A 24682-nucleotide genomic window follows, 5' to 3' on the forward strand; every position below is an offset into this window, starting at 1 on the left:
AGAAAGAAAGAAAGAAAGAGAAAGAAAGAAAGAGAAAGAGAGAGAGAGAAAGAAAGAAAACCATCTCAGGAATGCAGAGAGAGTCGGAGGGAGCAAAAGGGATGCCACTGAGGCCAAAACTCATACAAAACAACAAAGCAGTAGCCTGCCTCTCATTAGAGGAGAGAAAGGAAAAGAAAAAAAAAAACCGAAAAGAGACACAGTTTTAAAATGGAGTGCAGAGCGGAAGACACAGAAGCTGTGGGAGAAGAAACCACGCATGTTGTAACTGGAGTCCCGGAAGGAGGAAACCAGAAAGGGAGAGAAGAAATATTTGAAGACATGGTTCAAGAAAACGTCTTTGAAAGAAAAGAAGCCTTGAGCCTGCGGAGTGAAGGAGCACGTCAGGGTACGCGGAGCGGATAACGCTGGAACTAGCTGGTCGCTACGCTTCAAGGATAAGAAAAACTTCCTTTGGGCAGCCATGCAAGAAAAGGGAGACAAGCTGAAGAAAAACCCAAGCAGGTCTCAGATGTTTTTATAGCAACATTTAAAGCGAAAAGAAAGAAAGCAAGCAAGCAAGCAGAGAAATGCTTACAACATTCTCACGGAAAGAGGTTGTGAGCCACAATTTTACATCCATCCAAACTCTACATAGAGTGTAAAGGCTACCCACAAAATACCTCTGACATTAAAGACTAAGAAAACACCATTCTATGAGGCCTTCTTGGGGCAATTACCAGAGGATCTACTCCAGCCACGCAGTGTGTGCCCAGAAAAAGGAGGAGATGTTTCAAATTCTTTTTATGAAAAGAACGTAACCTTGACATTAATACCCACCAGATTGCGGTGGGAGCAGACACAGTGATGGCAACAATAAAAAAACTCTCACTCACGAATGCAGATGTAAAAACTCTAAATAAAATATATTAATGGCAAGATTTCATTCTTTTTTTATGGCTGAGTAATGTTAATTATACTTCAATGAAAATGTATTGGAATGAACTAACCCAGTAACATTTTCGAATCCATCATGACCAAGTATGTTACGTGAGGAGTATAGGAACAATTCAATTTGAGGAAATCTAATGAAATAATATAATTCAAGGGAAATGGAAAGATCATCTTCATTTTATGCTAAGGGGGCATCTGAAAAATTTCAATATCCGTTCCAATTAAAAAAAAAGTACTCAGAGAAACAGGGGTAGATTCATACTAGCTTATCCACCATGGATACATAATAAAACATTTATCCTAGCTCAAAACCCAGCGTCATTCCTAATGGCAATCCCCTAGAGGTGTTTTCACTAGAATCAGCAACATGAAGACGATGCTTTATTATTATTTAATGTTGCACAGGGCGGGGGGGGGGCTTCTAGCCTATGCAAGGACACAAGAGACACCACCTAGAGTCTCACCAAAAGGATGATACATGGGCCGCATCAAGCCTTTGGATTCAGTTGCCAATTAAGCGAGGGTCACGCTGAACTGTGCTGTGGGGTTGCAATCAGCCCCAGATGCCCCAGATACCCCAGAACTTTCCACAGGTAAATTGCAAGAAAAAAACGGATGTAAGGGAAATGGCGAAATTGAACGCAACCTAAGAGACATAGCACGATTTTTTTAAAGTGGGCGAGACTGAACTGTAGTGTCCTAGGGATACGCACTGGGTGACCTGTTCAGGAATGACAAGAGGCGATGGCCACATAGCTCAGGAGAGTGGTCACTTTGTGCAGAGAGGGGGAAGTTGCGACGGGAAAGATGGCGATGGTTTCTGAGGCTGTTCCCGTCCCAGGCGTAGTTTACAAGGGTGTCTGCCTTAAGACCACTCATTAAGCTAGACATCTCTCTTATGTGCTTTCCTGTACAGAAATTTTATTTTGCAATAAAAAGGTTCTAAAAGTGCTCAGCTCTGCACAGCATAAACCACCATAAAAATACCAAGTCAAAAGACAAATTGCAACACTGTGTTGGCAACTTCGATCAGAGGCAAAGCACCGAAGACTTTCTTCAAATTAACAAGAAAAAAAAAAACCCACCAGTTTATTGCAAAAACTGACAAAAGACACGAACACGGGGCCCCCAAATCTACAAAAGATCTATTTCTTTTCGCTTCACTTGTGGGGGTATCCATGATGGCGCTTGTCAGGATTTCTGGTTCCCCCTCTTTTCCGGCCCATGTGCCTTTGAGGTCATGTGACTGGCTCTGGCCAATGGCACGAAGCAGAAGGGAAACGTGTTAGTCGTAGGTAGAAGCATTTAAATGCCTGTGGAAGAGGGTCTGGCACTCCCCTCCCTCTCCCCTCCCTCCTGCCCAAGTGGTCCTGGGAGCGCGTTTACTCCCAGGAAACAGAAATGAGCCCCTGCACGGAGAGCAGCTGCAGAGACATCACTCAGTTCCGCCAGGACTTCAAGTGGGCAAGACACAGACCATTTCTGTTCCAAGGCGCTGAAACCCAGGGGCAGTTTGTTGCACAGTGTCACCTAGCCTATCTGAGTGTTACGGATGTCCTAGGCGTGCCCTGTGACAATTATTATCTCGGTCCAGACTAGGGAGAAAAATGCCACTGTTCCCAGCGGTGAGCCATCGACTGCATTACAAAGTGGCGAGGCTTCTAAATGCAGCTGATAAGATGAAAAAAATGACAGCCATTTTCGTAAAGCGGAATATCTTCGTATTTCAAAATGCTATGCTGCAGACAATACGTTTTGATGACCACACAATTTCATTTCCTTTGTGATCTCAACAAATGCACTCTATTATGAAAGAAATAACCGCCACTTTCTTTATTTCACTTATTTATTCAACAAATATTTATTGAGCGCCTACTCTGAGTCTGGCACTTTGCTGGGTGATATATCAGGGAATAAAGGAAGTAAAAATGCCTGCTGGCCTAGAGTTTACACTCTGGCGGGGAGACATGGACAGTAAACACACATAGTACATAAATAAAGGGCACAGCATGACACAAGGCGTTAAGGGCTGTGGAGTAAAAATAGAGCAGGATAAGAAAGATCGGGGATGCTGGGGGAGGTGATGGTATTTTAAATGAATGGACAAGAGAGAACTTACTGAGAAAGTGACCTTCAAGCAAACATCTGAAGGTGGAGAGATGTCGAGCCATACAGCTGTCAGGGGAAGGGTGCTCTAGGGAGATGAAGCAGTCTGTGCAAAGGCACTGGGGTATTAGAGGAACAATGAGGAGGCTGGAATGGAATGAATGATAATGGGTGAGTGAGAAACAAAAAAGGGTAGAGAGAGAGAGCAGTTGGAGGACCCTGCAATAACCCATCATATGGAAGCAGGGGAGGGGACGGAGGGGAGCTCAGATTCTGGGTTCATGCTTTCAAGGTGGAGGCTACAAGATGTCTTGACAGTTTGTGAAATGTGCAAGAGCGAGAAATCAAGACTGTCTCCCAGGTTGTAGCCTGAGCAGCTGGCAGGAAGGATGCAACCGACTCGGGCAAGGTCCTGAGTACAGTGGCCCAGGGAGGAACCCAGAGCTCGGTTTCTGGCACGTCAACCATGAGACGACTATTAATCACGGTGTCGGATCCCTGTACGAACTCCCGTGAACTAGGCGGTCTAAAACAACAGAGATTTCTTCTCTTGCAGTTCAGGGCACTAGTCCCAAATCCCACAGGGGGCTCCAGGGGAGACTCTGTTCCTGGCCTCTTCCAGCTTTGGGGTGATCGGTATTTCTGGGCTTCCGGTACCACACCGAACTCCCCCTCTATGGTTACGCTGCTTCCTCTCCGTCTGTGTGTCTTTCATAAGGGTGCTTGTCATTGGATTTAGGGCCCGTTGAGATAATTCAGGCTGCTCTCGTCACAAAGTCCCTCAGTTACATCAACAAAGACCCCTCCCCCCAACCCACCTTTTTTTTTTCCTAAATAAGGTCACAGTCACAGATTTGAGAGATTAGGATGTGGACATATCTTTGGGGCCCCCATTCAGCCCCCGCCATGTGTCTTCAGTGGTTTAGGGAGGGTCTTTCCGTGGGGAGACTATATGGGGATTGTGCAAAGCTCTCGACATAATGGTTTAGGTTTGGTGGGCACAATAAGGCAAGGATCTAGAAGGAGATTTGAAGAGTACACAGTTGTCTGCCAAGGAAATGCTTTGACCAGTGGAGCAATCTCGAGACCCAGAAGGCTTGTTTTTGGGAACTCTACGGTTCAGATAGATTGATTCTGAAGACGTTCCTGAAGCAAAGAATGAAGTCCTTTACTGCCTTACAGCTGTAGGTGCCTGAGCGAGGATGCCCAGTTCTCAGCTCCAGTAATTAAGCTGATGCTTAGGAAAGCTGGACTCGGAGCTCCAAGGGGCAAGATGAATATCCTGACCTCCCTCCCTCCTCTGGCCCAGACGCTTGGAGCGGATGCATGTTACGGGCAAAGGAGAAAGCGGACCACAGAGAGCCTCTGCTGGGTCCACTGCCGGAGCCCTGGGTCAGTGCTGCTTCTCCACGGGCCCACGCGTCCCCCGGGGGCACGGGCCCTGTGGCAGGGGACAACGGCACCACCTTTCCACCCAGAGCCGTCGTCCAAGCAGAGACACCAAGTCCCGTCACGTGGTTAGATACCACGTGATCATGTCTTCAGAGCTGGGTGAGGTCTTCAGGTCATTTGCTGTAACTCCTGCATTTTAGGTGGGGAGCCCCACAGGCAACGGTTAAGAATCTCACTGTGCTTCTCCAGGGCCCTGATGAGAAGGCTGGCTTTCGGATCCCAACTCCCGTGCTCTGCGTGACATCTTTGCCCTGGCTACCTGCAGACCCAAGGAACTGATGCTCAGAGCGCAGCAGCATCTCGGGTTAGGGGTTTTTGTGACTAGCAACAGAAACGGAAACTAGTTAATTAAAGCCGAGAAGGAATTTATTAAAAGGATCAGGGCGCTCACAGACCTCCAGGAGGTCTCCGAGTCGGGCGTGGAGGCCGCTTTGCTGTGAGCAGTGTCCCAGTTCACACTGGCTGGAAGACGCTGCGGCCCCCACCCCGGGGCACTGACAGATCTGTCCACCCCCCTGGCCTCTCCGGTCCCTAACACTGGGGCTCTGGACACTGGACACAGGGGCTCTGCTGCGGCCACTCCTGGCGGACCGGTCCCGTGAGGTCTCTGCTCCTTTGCCTACTGGCTCTGAATCCAAGCTAGAGCCACGAGCCCCTGTCTGGCTGGTTGGGAGGCGTGAGGGTGAGAAGCCGGCACTTCCGGCCTGTCTGGCGGGAGGTCTAGGGGCAGATTTCCGAGTCCCCAAACACAGAAGGGGCCCAGGGGCACGACGGCCACAGTTAACAGCAATGGTCACAGCAAGAAGCTGGGGTGTGCCCACTTGAGACAGTAACAAAATAATCCTACCTTCCTAAAATGCAATTTGGGTCACGTCAACTTTCAGCGCATCCTATCTAGTGGCCAAACAGTCCGGTCACCTGCTCAGGGCTCGGCGGTCAGCTCCGGGCTGTCTGACCAGGCTAGCTCTCAGCACAGCCCCCACCCTGTCTCTGCTTGCCTACCACAGGCCACTTACTCGCCCCACCTCACCCACTGGGTTTCTTTCTTTCTTTTTTTTTTTTAGGTAAAACGCACTAGTCTGAAGTGATATGATTTGATGGGTGCTGACAAGTACACACACCTGTGAAAGCCAGCCCTCTATCAAGATCTAGACTTTTCTATCACCTGGCTCATTCTCTTGTGCCCCCTCCCTGGTCAATCCCTGGAAACAACTACTGATTTGCTTTCTGTCACTACAGATTTGCGTGTTCTAGAACTCCACGTCCATGGAATAAAACAGTACATCCTTTTATCGTGTCCAGCTTCTTTCTCTTATCAAGATGCTTGTAAGCATCATTCAGGCCACCGTGTGTGTGAGCAGTTAGCCTAGGGTTTCTGCCCAGTGTGACAGGATGCAGTGGCCCATGGCAGATCGCAGAGAAGCTGTGACCTCTGCCGTTTTCATTTGAATGAGGATGGTTCCGATCCCTGAGACCAGCTGAGAAAGGAGGAAAGGGGGTCGGGTGGGTTCAGAACCACCTTTCCCAAGCACCACAGGCAGGCCCTCTCGTGTCTCCTTAGACACTGACGCTTTTAGGTGAGTTTTCGTTTGGGGATGAAAAGAAGTTTCTTGTCTAAACGTCATCTGGGAGAGCGTGGGCTGGTAACCTAGGTGAGCTCACCGGCATCTGTTCTGAGAACTGAGCGCACCTCCAGATAGAAACCACCTTCAGTCGAGCGAGGTGGAGATTTTTAAAGTCAGCGAACAAACATTTGGCTGCCCCGCGTGGGCAAAGCACGTGCACGACTCCGTGGAAGATTCCCGAAACCTCTAGACTGTACCTGCAGTGGTCCACAGCCTCACTGGCGAGAGGAGCCACAACACTTGTCAGGAGCCCTTGCTGCGTTTCCACCGTGAGCTACACTCGGTCCCGTTCAGAGAGCGCAGGCCTCGCAGAAAGCCTAGGCCCCTGACAGGCCGTGGCTGAGCTCTGAAATAGAAGGAAAAGACGAGAGGGGGTGACACGTGCCGTATGCTCACCGTAGGGTTGTTGGTGACACATTTTTGTATTTCTGCACAGGTGCAGCTTTTTGGGCACACGCTCCTGAAACGGGATCCTGGATGAGGACCAAGTTGGGGAGTTAACTGCAGAGGGAGAGAATTCCGGAGAGATTCGCCGAATGCTGCGGGAGGAGGAGGGGCGCAGTCCTGGGACGCCGGGCTTCCCTGGCCCCCAGAGAGGCTGATTTACACCCAGAGGGTTGGGGCGAAGACGCCCTCGGAGCCCCTCCCAGGCCACTAACTCACTACAGCTTTCTGTGTTGGCCACATCCCGCTTCTAGGTGCCAATTTACATAAGGGCACAAAACAGAGCCTATGGGTTAAGGACACAGAACAGAGGCGACCTGTCCCACGCGACAGCCCCGCAGTCCTGCGTCCTGGCCATGGGGTGGGTGGGGCTCCACACCACACGAAGTCACCCGAGACCCAAGGTCCCTTCCCTCCTGCGCTCTCTCACCCCCTAGACTCCTGTCCACACGGAACACAGTGGAAGCGGCATTGCTCCCGCATCTGCTTCCCAGCCTCCGAACAGAACGGAAAAGGGCAGACGTCTGAAACAAGCCGCCCGCGCTTACGCCTGACGCTGCTCACTTCTCTTCTCACACCCCATTGGCCCCTAATAGTCACATGACTACAAGGGGCTGAAAAGGAGGCTGGGAGAGTCCTTCTGCTTACCTCCCATTGGCCCCTAATAGTCACATGACCACATGTGCTGGGGGTGGGGGGAGGCTGGGAGCTACCCTTCTGCTCACAACCCTCTAATTGGCCTCTAGTAGTCACATGGCCACATGAAGCTGAAAGGGAGGCTGGGAGATGTAGTCTCCAGGTTGGCGGCCCTGTGCCTGGCTGAAAACTCCATTCACATGGAAAAGGAGAGGGAGAATTTGGGAACACGCTCAGCCCTAAGTCCTTGAGGGATGGCAGAATTAATTCGTCAACCTGGGTGGGTTTTCCTTCTCCCCTGCCAGGGTTAGGCTATAAACACAGCTCCGTTTTTTACAGCCCGGCCTCCCCTGCATCTCTGGACCAGATGAGGAGCCGGCAGGTGCGGCCGCCGGGTTTCGGGGCGAACCCCTCATCCTGGGACGTGCAGGTTACCCGGTGTGCTCCTCGGCTGCCAGCGGCCTTCCCGCATTCCTCCATTCCCCATCCCGCACGGTTCTGCTCCCTCCTGCCCGGTTGTCAGTCCGTACACGTCCTTTGAAGTCTGTGGGCTGTATCTATTTTCTGGTTTTCCCGAAAATGGAGTTTATGGGGTTTTTAAGTCCTCCTTGTTCTTTATGCATGATTTTCAGGAGGAGACGTAGAAAAATGGTCTTATGTGGCCACGTTCATTCCGAAAGGCAATGGACTAGTTTAACGAGTCACTTTATTTTGGTTAGGAGTCAAGGACTTAGCCTCTCTGGAGACGGTGTTAAAAGGGATTTCTCTGTGGGGCGAAGAGACTGCGGCAAGTAGCAATTTAGGCTGGCGACAGAAAATCGGCTTGATTAACGACGACAAGATCAGACAAGGAGGGGAGAATGCATCTGAGTTAGGGTGGAAAGCGGAACAACCTTGATAACATTGCTCTGGGCAAGATGTGAGCTGGTTTTCCAGCTCGGAAATTGGTCCAGATGTGCCTCGGGTAGGATCATAGGTAATGATCCCAGAAAAAAAGTAAGAAACTACAGGAAGAGAATGTGTAAATGCCACTGAGTAAATGCAGAGAGATGTCCGTGGGCCCCGGCATCCTGCGTTGGGGGCAGGAACCAGCTTGTAGAGTTACCGAGAGCAGAGGTCAGGGAAATGTGCTGTGCGGGCCACACTGACTGCGTCCTGTGTCCCCGACCCATTCCGGCGCCACGTGACTGTACTTTGCAGCACATTTTCTCCAGAGCATCCAGATTTTCCTTCTGAAGCAGAGTGCTGGTCTCAGAGCCAGAACCATGAACGCTTCTGTTCCCATAATGAAAACCACCACCAGGTTAACTCTAGACATTTTGCGATGGATTTGGATAGATAAAAGCAGCATGGCTTTCTTCCCGGAATGTCTCTGTTCAGGACATCCTCGGGAAGCCACGTGCCCTGCGGGATGCTGGGGACGTGGTGTTGCACTTTACAGGTAAGTAACTGAAGCTCAGAGGCCTCGCATGTCTTGCTCAAAGTCACTAGGATATGCAAGCGGTCAGGTGGCTTGGGTGGATACCACTAACTTGTCTGTAAAAATCCTCATGCCTTTCTTCCTTGCTAACAGGAACCCGGGTGTAAGGCTGCAATGCACCTAGCCCCAGATGATGACTTATGATGCAGACAATCATGACAAAGCTGTTTCCCAGTTCCTCAGTCCCTTCTGCAGCTAGGGGGAGCCATGTGATCCAGTTTTGGCCCATGAAACCTAAGGAAAACACTGCTACGTGTGGCTCTGAAAAGCTTTTTGGTAAAAAAAAAAAAAAAAAAAAAAAAAAAAAAAAAAAAAGAAAGAAAGAAAAAAAAAGATGTGGCTCACATGACTTTTCGCACTTCCTTCCTCTCACTGCCTTGTTAGCAGATGTGATATCTGGTGCTGCTGCAGCCATCTTGTGACCATGAGTGGGGGAAAAAAAGAAAGAAAGAGAAAGAAGGAAAATCCTGAGTCTCAGGCTTAACATGGCCTGGGTCCCTTATGGTATTATTAAAACAGGTAAAGCAATGCCAACAGCTGCCTACCTCCAGATTTCTATGAGAAAAATAAGCCTCTCTTTTATTTATTTAAAGTGTCTTTATTTATTTATTTATTTATTTATTTATTTAGAGACAGACAGAACGAGCGATCAGGGGAGAGGCAGAGAGAGAAGGAGAGAGAGAATCCCAAGGAGGCTCTGCACTGTCAGTGCAGAGCCTGACGTGGGGCTTGAACTCACCAACCATGAGATCGTGACCTGAGCTGGAGTTGGAAGCTCAACCCACTGAGCCACGCAGGTGTCTCAAGCCTCTTTTAAAAACCCACGTTGTTCAAGCTGTCTCTTGATTGTAGGCAAATGCAAAATTAGAATGTCTTCAGAGCTGTCTGAGCCTAAAGTCCTGTGGTTTCCACTCTACCGTGGAGGCTGCTTGGCCAAAGACGCATAAGCAGGTTCTCAGACTCCCAGCGAGTCTGGCAAAAAAGTCACGCCACAGGGTCAGGCTGAAGGAGTCACGAGGCTGAGTCTCACCTTGCTGGATGCCAGTCACCCCGGTCCTTTTTGCCCAAGGCCTCACTCAGCCCTAAGCGGAGCCCGCCCACACGCGAGGTCTGCAGCGTGTGCGAGGGCGGGGCAGGTAGCTTTGCCGGCTGAGGACCAAGGGCACTGAGGCAGGGAATCGGTGGCGGGTCTCGTCCTAGAGGAGCGTTTGGAGTCTCCACCCCAGGCAGCCCTGGGTAGGCCAGCCTGCTGTTAACGCAGCACCGGCCCTTCCCGGATCCTTTGAAGTGACTGGCAAATTGCTGTTTTTCTATGGAGAAATATAGTTTCCGTTTTTTGCAAAACAAATTACGCTAAAACTTAGGGGCGTGCAACAATACTTCTTTTATTTTTCTCATGATTTCGGGGACAAGAAGGTGAGGAGGGTTTCAGGCGGTTCTCAGTTGGGCCACTCATGCTGCGGCCGCCAGATGGTGGTTGACATTCAGCTGTATGAGGACCTGGCGGGACGGGCATCCGGGATGGCACGTCCAATGGCCTCCCTCCTCAGGCTGGCGGTTAATGCGGCTGGTGGCGGAGCGCCTGTGGTGGCCTCTCCAACAAGGTAGTCTCAAAGCTGCTATATTTCTTTTATTTAAAAAAATTTTTAATGTTTATTTATTTTTGAGAGAGAGAGATGGAGCGCTAGCGGGGGAGGGCAGAGAGAGACGGAGACAAAGAATCCGAAACAGGCTGCAGGCTCCAGGCTCCGAGCTGTCAGCACACAGCCTGAAGCAGAGCTCGGACACATGAACCGTGAGATCATGACCTGAGCCAAAGTCGGATGCTTAACCGACTGAGCCACCCAGGCGCCCCTCAAAGCTGCTGTATTTCTAACATTGTGTCTGGTTTCCTCCAGATGCCTCCAGAGCAAGCATCCAAAGAGAGAGGGCTATTTCTGACCTGACCTTGGAAGTCATACAGCATCACTTTTCAATTCACCCTGCTGGGTCACGAGCAACTCACTGAGGTCAGCTTTGCTGCGGCAGGAGGGACATAGCAGCAAAGAATTCTGTGGATGAGTTTTTAAAACCAAACACAATCATCTAGAAGGAAATTCTTTCTGCTGGGGAACCATCTAGAAGGGAAATGCGCTGTTAGCCAAGAACACGGTACTGAAGGCAGAGATGTCCCTACACTGTAGGCCATTTTTATAATTGTTCTGTTATTTTTTTTATTTTTTCAACTTAGTTATTTTTAACTTAAAAAATTTTTAATTTTTTATTGATGTGGACTTTGTTTTTTTTTTGAGCATCCATTGCCTCTTTCTGATAGAAAATCATATGTGTTAATTGTGGAAGCTCTGGAAAGCAGAAAGTTAAAATCATGCCGCACGTAATCTCATCAGAATTTGAACCACTGGTGACGTTCTGACAAGTTTCCTTTCAGCACTGTCGTCCCCAGGATAATCTCAGATCACGTGTAGTTCTATGCAGGCAATGAAACGGGATGGTGACTGGAACTGGCCTGGGGACTGGGGAGTCACTGCCTTCGATGTTGTCAGGGAGGCCTCTCAAAGGGGGTTTCCACTGAGACCAAAATGAGGGGCGACTCGGTGGCTCAGTCACTTAAGCATCTGAGTCTTGATTTTGGCTCAGGTCATGATCTCATGGTTCGTGAGTTCGAGCCCCACTTTGGGCTCTGTGCTAACAGCCCGGAGCCTGGAGCCTGCTTCGGATTCTGTGTCTCCCTCTCTCTCTCTCTCTGCCCCTCCCCTGCCCAGGCTCTGTCTCTCTCTCTCTCTCTCAAAAATAAACATTAAAAAAAAATGATAAAAAGACTTGGACAAAGAACAGCCAGTGTAAAGGCCCTGAGGTAGCAGAAGATCTGGAAGGTCTGTGGATGAGAAGGGGGTCCGGTGAGCTTGGAGGGCACTGCATTTCGGCAGGAGGCATAAAGCAGGGTAGGTGTTGTCAAAGACTGGGCTGCGCAGGGCTTGTCTGCCTTGGTAAGGAGGGCGGATTTTATCCTAAGCATGATGGCGAATTTTAAGCAGAGTGGAGAAAGGGTCCAATTTAAAAACAATCTCTCTGCGTCTGATAGTTTGCTGGGGCCACCATAACAGAACACCACAAATGATGTGGCCTGAATAACAGAAATAGGTTGTCTCACCATTCTGGAGGCCACACGTCCGAGGTCAAAGCGCCTGTGTGGTGGGTTCCTTCTGAGGCTGAGAGGGAGGGTCCGCCGCAGGCCTCTCCAGCTCTGCTTCTGACGGGGCTCCAGCAGCGTGTGGCCCTCCTTGGCTTGTAGGGGCATCGCCCCCATCTCTGCCTTCATATTGATGTGGCCTTTGCTCGTGTGATGTCTGGGTCCAAAGTTCTCTTTTTTACGAGGATGCCGGTTGTATTGGATTCGATCCCGTCCCGATGACCCCATCTTTAGCCGATCCCCTGCAAAGACCCTATTTCTGAATCAGGTCACATCACAAGTACCGGGGGTCAGGGCTTCAGCATCTTTTGGGGGCTAGGCGGCACAATTCAACCCATAAAATCGGTGTTGTGTGGGTAGATGAGTTTGGGAGCGAGGGTGCAAGGCAGAAGTCTGACCTCATTTCCTGAGCTTTGTTCTCTATTCTCCAGTGGTCAGAGGCCAGAGGCAGGCAGAGTCCCTGTGCTGGGCTGACCGTGTCCCCGCTGGTGGCCTACCCCTGGCCCGCGGCTGTGAGGCTCCTGTGAAGAAATCAGGCTCGTGAAGGTCACCAGGGCCAGGCCGAGCAGGCCCCCCAGGACTCAGGGTCCAGGCTTCTTACCAGCATGAGCCTCGTTTTGGCCCCGCTGTGGCGAGGCCGCTCCGTTCTCTCCTGTCCCATGACTTTCGTGGGACAGGGTGACAGACACCTTGCTGGCAGGTCTGCTTTGTCTGATATGTTCTGTATCTTTGTCGTTATCATGGGCCTAGACCCGGTAGCCTGATCCCAGGTCTGATTAGAAGAAAGCTCTTTCTGCTTATACTTAAAATTCAACACAGTAACTCTGAGAAAGGAAATATTTAAGATCCCGACATCTTGAGTTGAGATAGTAAATCCATGGGGCTTAGCAGGCGCTTGAGGGATGGGACTCATATGGGCTGAACTGCACATTAAGCCACATTTTACAGTCCTGACGGCCGGTATCTAAGAAGGGCTTGCGTCTGTAAGTGGTACCTTGGAAAAGGAAGGGGTAATTAAGGCCAAATGAGGTCCTGAGGGTGGGCCCTAATCCAGTCTGACTGGGGTCCTTCTAAGAAGAGGAGATCAGGACACAGACGCACGCGGAGGGACAACCACGTGAAGCCACGGGGAGAAGATGGTCATCTACACGCCAAGGAGATTGGCCTTGGAAGGAACCAGCCCTTTGGAGCCTTGATCTTGGACCTCCAGCCTCTGGAAGTGTAAGAAAATAAATTTGTGTTGTTCAAGCCCCCCAGTGTACGTGCTTTTTTTTTATGGGGACCCCAGCACACTGATATGGGGACACAGGATGGAGATGTGTTGATAGGGAAGGTGAACAGAGGTTTAGAGTATGAGGACTGTCCCTTCATCCAGGGATTCCACTTTTACAAGTTTGCCAGCTCCTTTAAATTTATTTGTGACCCTGAGATGAACACCCATGGCGCTTTCGTGGTCATTCACAGACCTGTGCACGGTGGTGACAGATCTGAGTCACCCAGTGGGCATGTTCCCAGCTACGATGGAGACAGGCCACCCTCTGCCTTCTTGTTTCAGCTCATACCTTTGACTTTCATGCCTTTGGCTGGTGACTCCACTGTTTAAAACGTCCCCAAGCTGAAGCCAGGAGTCCACGAGTCCAGCGGTGATGATTCCACGATATATATGGGTGAGGTAGGCTGACCTTAAGCAGAAACGCGTGTACGCAAGGTTATATATTGATCTGTTCACAAAAACCTTGTGACCAGAGGCTCCCTCGGGAAGAGTGTATTTCCCCCGGGAGCGATGGTTCTGCACTGGAGATTCAGCTTTAGCAGTGGCTTCATAGAACACTTTACGGAAGGGACGTATCTTGGCTGCTCGTGCGTGAGCGAGGCGCTTTGTGTTCACGTGCGGACGTCATCCACCCATCCGTTTCCATTGTTTCCGTCAGCAGAGATGATAACTGAGTGTTCTTTCCACATGGGTCGGTCCCGATATCAGCATTTTTGAGTCACCTACCGGCCTTCATATTTAAAAAAATTTTTTTTTAACGTTTATTCGAATTTTTTGCGGGGGGGAGCAAGTGAGGGAGGGGGAGAGAGAGGGAGACACAGAATCCGAAGCGGGCTCCAGGCCCCGAGCTGTCAACACAGAGCCCGACGTGGGGCTCGAACCCACAAACTGTGAGATCATGACCTGAGCCAAAGTCAGACGCTCAACCGACTGAGCCACCCAGGTGCCCGTTGGCCTTAATTTTATATCAATGAGTGTTAGGAGAGAATACGGTTTGTGCTAGGCTAGAGGCTAGAATGTCTTCATGTGCACGTGGCCACGAGCCCAAGTGCCACATGGTGGGTTTGTGGAATTAACACCTTCAGTTCTAGTAAGGTGGGGGCACTGGCATCTATTCACATTCTAAATTGGACAACAGGGGTACCTGGGAGGCTTAGTTGGTTAAGCATCTGACTTCAGGTCAGGTCATGATCTAGCAGTTTGTGGGTTTTGAGCCCCGCGTCGGGCTCTGTGCTGACAGCTCGGAGCCTGGAACTTGCTGCAGATTCCTTGTCTCCCTCTCTCTCTGCCCCTCCCCTGCTCGTGCTCTGTCTCTCGCGGTCTCTCGAAAACAAACATTAAAAAAAAAAAAAAGTAAATTGGGAGAACAAATTCGTTTCTCTTTGAGAAAAGGTTTTCTTGGTTTTATTTTATTTTTTTTAGTTCTTAGCTTGAACTTTGGTTTTACTTTTGATCACCTGGGGGCAGAGCTCTCTTTCCATAAGATGAACCATAGAAATTTCCCAGAAGGTAGACGAGAGAAATTTAGCAGATTTCTAGAAGGGAGGACTATTTTAAAATAAGGGGTTGAGAGTGCATTTCACTGGAAAGGGAAGGAGAATAAAGTCCTTTTATCCCTACATTAACTCTGGATTCTGAAGTCTGAAAAGAAAGTACCGCCAGGGTCTCCCCCTTTCTCCCGGATAAAGGACCCAGAGCCACGTGACTATTGATTACAGACCTTGGAAAGGCGGAGAGGGAGCTGAAAGTCAAAATGAAGGGCCATCAAATAAGGAGAAATACATTTTTCCTCTATTGAGATATGCTCTATATTTTAGCCCAGCGCCCATTGGGAGATATAATTAACGTTGGGCAGGCGGACAAGACAAATCACAGCAAACTGATTCAGCAGAAATCATATCGGAGCTGGTTACTGACCTCAGCAGGGGAGAGAAAAAGCAATCAAGGAGGCTCCTAGCTGCCAGTAAATGAAATGCACGCCGCCCCTCCCCCCCGGCAGCGCAGCCCTCTACTTGGGATGAACGATTGGTAATCTGCACGCAATAAAATAAGAACGGCACATAAACAATACTCAGTGTCTTAAAAAATGGAACCATTAGTGTTACTGCATATGCGGCCCATCCTTTCCCTCCTGCAACGTGTGAAAGATTCCTTCGCCAGGGCCAATTAGGATCTTCCACCCCGTGTGCGAGAAGGCCACTTATTATGGGTGACAACATAATGCTGAGAAGATGCTTAGAAATAAAATCCAAGCCGTAATCATTTGCCTGAGTAAGAGTCCCTGGCTTTGGCGGCCTCCTGTATTTGCTAAAAATTCTCCTTTCCACAAAGGTTAGGTCTCTGTTTACTATTTATTACTGTGCGTGTGTGGGGGGGGGGTGTGGGGGGACGGATGGGAAACTTGGTCCACAACTTGGGTGTGCCAGCAATGGTTTACGTCTTCCATGTCTTTAAATCTGCGTAATTTTATCTCTGCTTGGCCGGTGGGAATACAAGAGGCATTTTTATGACGCCCTCCCTCTGAAGCTTCTTCTATAGACTGAGCCTCGCCTTCGGAGTTCCAGGCAGGGCAGAGGCGGCTGAGAGGGTGCTTGGGGTCATGGATGGGTGAACGCAGGGACCCCATCGCCAGCTCCCACGGACCCTGCAAATCTGAAGCTTTACTGCTGCCTCGGAGCTAGGTCTGGGGTCCTGGAATCTCTGGTGAAGCCGGGAGTCCAGACTGAATCCACATCCCTGGGGACGGCTGTCTCTGAGGTCTGGGCACAGTTTGGCAGAGGTCCCCGTCTGTCTTGTGGCCTGTGCTCCACACACCCAGGAGATACTCCTTTTTTATCTAAGAGAAACTCTCTGCCTCCACATTTCCCTCAGGAGCTCACTTCTCTCTTCAAACTTCTCTTTCCAGCAAAAAGGGTGGATTCATACTAATCCACGTTTCTCTTCTCCTTTTGGTTTCTAAGACCCCATTCAGGTCCCGGTTCTGGGTAAGAACCTGTGTTTTCCCCTGTATCCAATGACCCTGATTTAAAGCATTACCAGTGGCGATGCCAGCGGCTGCCATGTTTTCCCTCCAGCCTGGCTTTAATGCAGCTGGAAACCCAGATGTGAGCTGTGGGGCACAGCCAGTAAGTGCTCAGGGGAAGCTTCTAGCCCTGGCTCAAAGTTGGAAAAAGGGAATCCTAGTACCCAGAAAGCACAGCAGTGCCCTGGGCTTCCTTTTCTTCCTTCCCTCTCCATTCCCCCATTGTCTCATCTCCCAGCCCCCGGACGGTCCCAGAGACAGTGGCTGGCGAAGGGGCCAGTGGGAGCCCAAACTCAGAGAGGGGCGCTTCCTTCTGTGTTCAGTGGAGCTGGGACCCTCAAAAGGGCGCCAACCCTGGGGACTTTTCTCTCCCTGTCCCTCCTCCACGTGGGCCCAGGTGCAGTCCTGATCGCACAGGTGGCCAGCAGACCGCAGTGACCGGGGCCATGAGCCTTGGCCAGAGGACCATGAAGGGGAGCCTCAGAGATGTGGAGAAGTTGTACACTTAAGGTTGAAACGATCCTAAATACAGTTCCCAACAACAGTTGAATTACATGAGGGATTAATGGCGGGAGACAATTTGGGAAACTCAGAGAGACACAGAACCAAAAAACACACTCCTAAGTAACCCATGGGTGAACGAAGAAATCACACAATTAAAAAGTATTTTAGCATGAACGAAAAAAAAATGCAACATACCAAGATTTACAGAATGCAGGCAAAGACTGCTTAAGGGAAATTTATAGGAGTTACACAAAACAAAACAAAACACAAAGAGGGAGGGATGGTTCAAACCAATCACCAGCCTTTCCACCTTAAGAAACAAGAAAAAGAAAAGCAAGCAAAACCCAAAGCAAGTAGAAAGAAGGAAGTCTTAAAGATTACAGCAGGAATATGATAAAATAGAGACTAGAAAATCAGTGTAGAATAATATCAACAGAACAAAAATGGGTTCTTGAAAAGACCAACAAAATTGACAAACTGACCAAGAGAAAAAACCAGAAGAGTCAAAATACTAAAATCAAGACTGAAAGAGACGGCATTCTTAGTGACTTGACAAAAATAAAAGAGATTATAAGAGAATTCTATGGTCAATTACAGAGATAACTGTGGTAACAGAGGAGAGAGACAAATACCTAGAAATTCGCAAACCACCAAGAGTGTCTCAGGAAAAAGTAGAAAATCTGAATGGATCTATAACAAGTAAAGAGATTGAATTAGCAATAATAAGAATAAGAATAAGAATAAGAATAAGAATAAGAATAAGAAGAACAACTTCCCATGAAGAAAAGCCCATAACCAAATGGCTTCATGGGTCAGTTCTGTCAAACATTTAAAGAAGAATTAACATTAGTGCCTAACGAACTCTTCCAAAAAAGAAGAGGAAGAACATTTATGAACTAATTCTGAGGCCAGAATTACCCTGATACCAAAACCAGACAAAGATATCACAAAAACAAAAACACCCCAACACTACCCATCAATATCCCTTATGGACAGTGATAAAAAGAATCCTTAACAAAATATTAGTAGATGAAGTCCAGCAATATATGAAAAATATTATATACTATGACCAACCGGATTGTACCCCGGAAAGGGAAGCTGGTTTAAGACATGAAAATAAATCAATATAGTAAAAATATTGATAGAATAAAGGACACAAACCATCTGATTGTCTCAATGGACACAGAAAAAGCATTTGACAAAATCCAATACTCTTTTGTAATACATTCAACAAATGAGGAATAGAAGGGAACTTCCTCCACCTGACACATGGCATTTATGAAAAACCTGTACTTATCACAGTTAATAGTGAAAAACTGAAAGATTTCCCACCAGGATCAGTAACAAGACCATTATGCCTGCTTTTACCACTTTTGTTCCACGTTGCACTGGAAGTTTCAGTCAGTGTAGTTAAGGAACAAAAAGATATAAAAGCATCCAGGTTTGAAAGGAAGAAGTAAAGCTCTCTCTATTTGCAGAGATGTGATCTTATATTTAGAAAATTTCAGAATATACACACACAAAAAAAAACCCTATTAGGACAAAGGCCGAGGTTAGCAAGGTTTCAGGATGAAAGACTGACACACAGAAATCACTTGTATTTCTCTACACTAGCAGCGAACAATTCTAAAATAAAATGAAGAAAACAATTCCTTTTATAATAGCATCAGAAGAATAAAATAATTAGGAAGAAATTTAAAAAAGGAAGTTCAAAACTTGTACACGTTAAACTAGGAAGCACTGTTGAAAAAAAGTTCAAAAGATCTAAAGAAATGGAAAGACATCCCATATTCATGGATTAGAAGACTCATTTCTATGATGGCGATGCTCCCCACATTGGTCTACATATTCAATGCAATCCCTATCAAAATCCCAGCTACCTTTTTTTGTTGTTGTTGTTGAAATTCACACACTAATCCTAAAATCCATATGGAAATGTGAAGGACCCAGAATAGCCAAAAAAAGTCTTCAAAAGGAGAATAAAAATGAGTACTAACATTTCCTCATTTGAAAGCTTGCTACAAAGCTATAGTAATCAAGATAATATTGCACTGGCATAAGGATTGACATTTGGATCAAGGGAATGGAATTGAGAGTCCAGAAATAAATGCTTATATTTATGGTCGATTGATTTAGAAAAGGCTGCCAAGACAATTCAGTGGGAAACAATAGTCTTTTCAGGATATGGTGCTGGAATAAGTAAATAGCCACATGCAGAGGAACAAAGTGGGCCCCTTCCTCGCATGATACACAGGTATTAATTCAAATGGACTGTAAACCTAAGGACTAAGCTAACACTACAAAATTAGAAGAAAACACAGGAGCAAATCTTCATGGCCTTGGGTTAGCCAAGGGCTCCTTGGATATGACATCAAAAGCACAAATAATAAAAGAAAAAAAGAGAGAAATCTGACTTTATCAAAATTACAAACTTTTGTGTTTTCAATTAAAAATTTTTTTTCATGTTTATTTTTGAGAGAGACAGAGCTCAAGCAGGGGAGGGGCAGAGAGAGAGGGAGACACAGAATCCAAAGCAGGCTCCAGGCTCTGAGCTGTCAGCACAGAGCCCGACACGGGGCTCAAACTCACGAACTGTGAGATCATGACCTGAGTTGAAGTCTGATGCTTCACCAACTGAGCCAGCCACCCAGGCGCCCCTTTTGTGCTTTAAAGGAAATCATCAAGAAAGGGAGAAGACAACCCACGGACTGGGACAAAACGTTTGCAGACTCGTATCTGATAAGGAACGTAAAACCTCTTAACAGCTCAGTGATAATTGATTTTTAAAAAATAACCCAACTTGGAAAAATGCGGGCAAAGGATCTGAACAGATATTTCTCTGGAGAACACATGCAAAGAGCCAAAAAGCACAGGAAACGATGCCTAACATCCTTACCATTAGGGGAATGTGATCAAAACCATGAGAAGCAACCACTCCCTCCCCCGCCCTACCACCCACAATGGCTGCCGTCACTAAGACAGAAGACGCAAAGCGTGGGCGAGGACGTGAAGCCAATGGGACCCTCCCGCGGTGATGGCAGACACACGGAATGGACTGACCACGTTGGAAAGCACTTTGGCAGTTACTCGAGACGCTAAACACAGAGTGATCATCTAGCCCGGAAATTCTGCTCCTAGGTACATACCCAACAGAAACGAAGACACACAACCTTGTACGTCAGTGTGCAGGCAGCATTGGGATAAAAGCTCAAAAGTTGGACGCAACCCAAGTGTCCATCTTTACTGAGGAAATTATGTGCTATATCCATGCAGTGGGATCTTTTTCAGCGATAACAGAGAACGAATTACTGACACATGCTGCCATATGGAGGGGCCTCGAAAACATGTTAGATGAAAGAAACAGTGACCAAACAGCACATACTGTATGATGCCCTTTATCTCAAATGCCCAGAAGGCAGGTCTTTGGAGAGAAAGTAAATTAGTGTTTGCGTGGGGCTGGGGATGGAGGTGACGTGGGGGGTGAATCCTAAGGTACAGGGTTTCCGCTGGGGGTGATGAAACTCTTCTAAAATTAGATCCAGGTTGGTTGGTGTGAATATACTAAAATCCACTGAATTGTGCCCTTTAAATGGTGAATTGTATGGCACCTGAATTCTCTCTCTCCATCTCTCTCCGTCTCTGTCTCTCTCTCTTTCTATACATATATGTATTTAAAGAACCAGCATAGGATTCCGGCTGATTCTTATGACCTCTTTACCGCTGACATCAGAGTTTTTAAGTGTTAAAATATCGCGGTATTCTGGGCTGAGGTCTCACTGGTCAGCTCCTGTTTTGGCATGTGAAACGGCACTGGGCTTTGGCCCGGTATACTCATCAGGATGGAAGCCTCTGTCAATCTGGGCGAGAGCTAGCAGGTCTGTGACGCATACGTTCAGGTCCCAAGCAACCCCAAGCCCTGTCCTGGTTAGAAGCTCCACCTCTAGAGACGGCCATGGGCACAGAAGGGTCGCTGAAAAGGTAGAAGTCCTACCTTAAGGCGGTCCTGGTGCACAACTCCAGGGGGCACTGTTGACATTGCGATCTATGTAGGGGGCGACCTCTCGTGTGAATGACTGCACCTGCCGGCTCACAAGCTGTGTCCTTACACACTCTCCGTGAGTTCTCAAAGCCAACGATTGCAACCGGGGGATGTTTCTTTCTTTCTCGATGTTCCTGTGGCCCATTTGAACCTGCAGAAAGGAAGACAGGACACTATACAGAAGCTCATGAAACCACCCCAGATTTATGACCCTTGCAGCCTCAGGTTGCTGCCTGAGGAAATGACAGGGTCACCCCCGACAGCAAGCCACACGGGGAGTCATTAAGGGAGCCCTGAGGAAGGGGAAAGTCTGGTAGTAATTGTGTTTTCAACAACCTCTTCCTAGTTTAACTTTTATCCGCGCCCCCCCCCCCCCCCGCCATAGGATGGGCGTAGCGAATGACCTTCAGGCGAATGCTACAGGTGCCACACTGTTTTACCTTTCCCCAAATATCTAGACTCTGAAACCATAGTTTTAGGACCATGAGTATAAATGTGAATGAACAAACCAAAATCTACTGGAGTAGGTGGTGGGATAAACCAGACAGAATGACTGGGTTCATAACGCAGCTGGTTAATCCGAATCACATTATTTTGTTTGGCTCAAAAAATGACACTCAATCTTCTTTATTATCTGTGCCTCAGCTGCTCTCCAGGAACGTTTTAGTAACTGTTGTTGACAGATTATGAGACGGCCTGGCTCTCCGAGCTAAGAGGGTTTTTGGATTTCAGGGTTACATTTTATTTTTTCAACTCTCTAGAAATTTGGGTCACCTTGTGCATTATTAAGGACGTTTCACCATCCGTGTTCATTTGCGGTGGCCAAGGATGGAAAGTAAGCCAGGATTCTGCACAGCCAAATTCAAAATGTGGAGGAAGAGTGTTTTCCACGGGAGGCAAGTGGCCTTGAAGGACCAGCACCTGGTCCTGGTGTCCACAGGGACGTGCGTGCCTCTGAAGCGTTCTCCTGGTTTCTGACAAAACACCTGCCGTGAGCCAGGAGTGACAACCTCTTCCGATGAAAGAGATAGTAGATTATCGACTGGGAATAAAAAAAGAAAAAAGCAAACCCAATGACATGTTTTTGTTTTTGGTAACAGTTCAGTTTTTGTTCTACACAGGGGTCTGGAACGGAAAATTAAACCCTGATCTCCTTCGTTAAAAACAAAGAGCTGTTTCCTTATCCAGGTCCGACATCTGTCTGTTCTGCTTTTGCTTCGTCAGGATTTGTATTTGATTGTTTTCGCCTACTTGTGACTCATGGACAACTTTCAGTCTTTTTTTTTTTTTGGTTTTTAGTGTTTATTTATTTTTGAGAGGCAGAGAGACAGAGCACAAGCAGGGGAGGAGCAGAGAGAAAGGGAGACACAGAATCCCCAGCAGGCTCTAGGCTCTGAGCTGTCAGCACGGAGCCCAACGAAGGGCTCGAACTCACAAACCATGAGATTATGACCTGAGCTGAAGTCGGATGCTCAACCAACTGAGCCACCCAGGTGCCCCAACTTTGAGGCTTTATCTGAGTTGACATCACTACAGACTTTTATTAAAAAAATTTTTTTTTTCTTAACGTTTATTTATTTTTGAGACAGAGAGAGACAGAACATAAACTGGGGAGGGTCAGAGAGAGAGGGAGACACAGAATCTGAGACAGGCTCCAGGTTCTGGGCTGTCAGCACAGAGCCCCACGCAGGGCTCGAACTCATGGACTGTGAGATCATGACCTGAGCCAAAGTCGGATGCTCAACCAACTGAGCCACCCGGGCACCCCAACATCCCTACAGGCTTTGAAAACTGAATCATGTGATTTTCTGATTATAAGGTCAATTCACGTTAATGGTAGAAAATTGGGGAAATGCACAAAGTCATGGATGCAACAACAATCACACCTCCCAAAAGCGAGCGTTCCAATCTTGCTGTGCTCTTATTTCCAGGCAATCCTTGCACGCTATTACCCAGTGCTTGCCATACGTCAGGCACTGCTCTGTTCAGTATTTTTTTCCGTGCACATTTCTCTCTGTATTTACTTACTTTAGATTCGGATCTTGCTTTCTCCCCCCTAATGTTTTATCGGTTGCATTTCCCCAGGCCATTTGGTAGCGTTCTCACTGGTACGGAGAACTGCCATACAGGCTTATGGTTTATTTAACCGTTTACTTATTTTTACATATTTAGGAGATGTCTCATTTCTGGTTGTTAGTAACTCATATCTTCACCTAAGCTTTTGTGTGTTTATTTAACCGCTACTTAAGCATAAGTTGCTAAGTGAGACTCATAGTCAAAGGTATAAACATTGTACACGTTGTGAATGCTTATGCCCCAATGGTGCTCCAGAAATATTGTGGGACTTTTCTCTTCTGTGAGCAGTTGAATGAAAACATCCATTTCATTGCACTTATACTAACGGTGTATGCTTTTTTTTTTTTTTTTTTAAATCTTGAGGCTTCAATTTTTAAAACTTCATTTTTGCATTGTTTTATATTTTTGATGAATATATCAAATATTGTACATGTCTGGTAGCTATTTATTTTTTCTAGTTTCAGAACTTTCTTTAAAAGTCAATTTTTTTGAGGGGGAGCCTGGGTGGTTCAGTCGGTTGAGCGTCCGACTCTTGATTTCGGCTCAGGTCATGATCCCAGGGTCGTGTGTGGGATTGAGTCCTGCATCGGGCTCTGTGCTGGGTGTGGGGCCCGCCTCAGATTCTCTCCCTTTCCCTCTCCCTGATTTCCTGTGCTCTCTCTCTCTCTCTCAAGAAAAAAAGCCATCATTTTTCATACACACTGCAAATGTTTCTTCCCACTTTGACTTTCCTCTTTTAATTTGGTTCGTGGGTTTTTTTTTTTCTCCCTGATATCAGCATGTTAGTATAATTTCATTGATCTCTGTTGCCATTTCTTTCACATTTTTATGCTTGGAAAATCCTTTCTACCTTCCTATATACTCCCTATGTTTCTTGTTACATGTTGGCTTGGTTTTTGTATTTAACTCTTTAGACCATCCATCATTTATTCTGGCACATGATCCAAGGAGGGAAACCGACCATTTTTGTCCATTAGTCACCTATCTAGCTGCACGTCGCCAGTGAGTCGCGGGTGGTGTGAAACGCCCTGGCAGATATGGACGTAACGAAGCAGGATCTGGGGCCCTACTGCTGGCCTTCATGTCCCCAAACCTCTCTGTGCAATCCCTAAAATGCAGAGAATAGCAGACTTGTTTTAAACATCAAATTACTATTTTTAGATAGTTCTCCTTTGAGATGTAATTCACACACTTACGCATTCACTGATTCAAAGTGTATAATTCAAGGGCTTTTAAATATATTCACGTGGTGGCATGTCCGTTACCATAATCAGTTTTAGAACATTTTTATTACTCCCCCAAAGCATCCTTGAACCCTCAGGTGTCACCGTTCAATTCCTCCATCCACCCCAGCCCTAGGTACCACTAACTTACTTTTCTGTCTCTATGGAGTTGACTATTCTGGCTTTTTCTTACAGAGGGAATCACACAATAGGTGGTCTTTTGCGGTAAGTTTCTGCCACTTGGCATGTTTGCAAGGCTCTTGCATGCCACCGCACGTACCCATACTTCCTTCCTTTCTTTGCCTGAATTCTGTTCAACTTCGTGGCTATACCGTGTCTCACTCACCCATTCGCCAGCTGACGGACATTTGAGCCGTTGCTCCTTTTTGGCTCTTACGAATTACGCTGCTGTGGATATTCCTGATGCATTTTTGGGTCATCGTTTACTTTCATGTCTCGTGGGTGCACACCTAGGGATGGAAATGCTGGGTCATACGGTGACTCTGTTTAATTGTTCGACGAACGGCCGGACTGCTTCCGAAGTGGCTGTACCAGCCTACGTTCCCGCCGGCAGCGTGTGGGAGTTCTGATTCCCCCACGTCTTGGTCAACCCTTGCTATTTATCTGACTTCTTAAAAAAATTCTTTTTTTTTAATTTTTAATTTTCTTAATGTTTACT

The 24682-nt window shown here is 47.5% G+C and overlaps 1 long non-coding RNA gene across 1 annotated transcript in view; it reads right to left on the reverse strand.

The window, feature by feature from the left end:
• Positions 1-7112, reverse strand: part of LOC125928599 (uncharacterized) — a 28330-nt gene extending 21218 nt beyond the window's left edge. Inside the window, exons 1-2 of the long non-coding RNA XR_007459720.1 lie at positions 6991-7112; positions 6314-6462 (exon numbers count right to left, since the gene is read on the reverse strand). This is a non-coding gene — a long non-coding RNA (uncharacterized LOC125928599). The remainder of the gene's footprint in view (positions 1-6313; positions 6463-6990) is intronic.
• Positions 7113-24682: the final 17570 nt, after the last annotated feature.

The sequence above is a fragment of the Panthera uncia genome, chromosome E3, assembly GCF_023721935.1.
Source record: "Panthera uncia isolate 11264 chromosome E3, Puncia_PCG_1.0, whole genome shotgun sequence".
In the NCBI taxonomy this organism is placed as follows: domain Eukaryota; kingdom Metazoa; phylum Chordata; class Mammalia; order Carnivora; family Felidae; genus Panthera; species Panthera uncia.